This window comes from Apodemus sylvaticus, chromosome 9 (assembly GCF_947179515.1).
Source record: "Apodemus sylvaticus chromosome 9, mApoSyl1.1, whole genome shotgun sequence".
Taxonomy (NCBI): domain Eukaryota; kingdom Metazoa; phylum Chordata; class Mammalia; order Rodentia; family Muridae; genus Apodemus; species Apodemus sylvaticus.
This window is the reverse complement of record NC_067480.1, coordinates 68,456,713-68,457,957: the sequence shown is the minus strand read 5'-3', so window position 1 is coordinate 68,457,957 and position 1,245 is coordinate 68,456,713.

Below are 1,245 nucleotides of genomic sequence, written 5' to 3'. Positions count from 1 at the left end.
CATTTCATTCTTCAGTTTTTCCAAGTTTTGGGATGCCTTGCTTTCTTTGCACAAACTTTATAACCATCATACAATATTAACATTGCTCTCAGTTTGTTTGTGCACACCTTTTGTGCTCGCATACCTCACAGGAAAACTAGCTTAAGTTTCATTTATACTTTCTAAACTTCAAAGTACATTTAAAACTCGCAAGCTAACTAAACACAAAGAGTAAAAACATGTCCTTTTAAGTGACAAGGAATGCAAAATATTCTAAATTGCTTTAAAGGACATTTATGTCCAATTTCTGCTTCTACTTTAAGGTATTGTTTAGTCTTGAACAAGATTCCAGCATTCTCAGTGCTTTAGTATTTTGCCCTTAAAAATGCTTGCTTATTTCCATGCCACCCTTTAGTAACACAGGGGAAAAGGCATTAAATTCAATGTCAAATCACATCAAGATGATATGGAGCAAGTATCTCCCTCTGAGTAACAGCATTTCACAGTTTTTAAAACTGGATGCTTATCACAAGCATTGAAAGATGTAGTACAACAAATTTAAGCTTATCCTGGACTAGCTTACAAATAAATGAGACTCAGACTAAGGTTGTTTTATTTGGCTTTGAAAATTAGTGTGTGTGGGGGTAACCTCTAATCTAGTCTAACTGCTGGCCTAGCTACCTCACCAGTGGTGAACCCTAGATCCTTTCTGTCTCTACTGGCCATGTCGCCATCATCCTTGTCCCTTCCTCGCTCCTCTCCTTCCTCTTTTTGTCCTTTGTCTCTTCCTCTAACTCAATCACTCCAAAACTATCTCCCTTTACTCCAGCCAGTAATTAGCTGTAGGCAATTTCATTTAACAAATAGTTTTAAATCAAGGAACAAAGTTTGCCCAGCAAAAGCTTATAAACTTGAGAAGTTTCTGGTAGTCAGGTGTAATACTAAATTCGGGTGTAGAATTTAGTATTACAATATATAGCAATAGACCTTCTCCTTATCTTTTCAGTCTTGTACTTGAGGTACTAGCTCGGGCAATTAGACAACATAAAGAGGTCAAGGGATACAAATTGGAAAGGAAGAAGTCAAACTATCATTATTTGCAGATGATATGATAGTCTACATAAGTGACCCAAAAAACTCCACTAGAGAACTCCTACAGCTGATAAACAACCTCAGCAAAGTGGAAGGTTATAACATCAACTCAAGCAAATCAGTAGCCTTCCTATACTCAAAGGATAACCAGGCTGAGAACGAAATTAGGGAAAT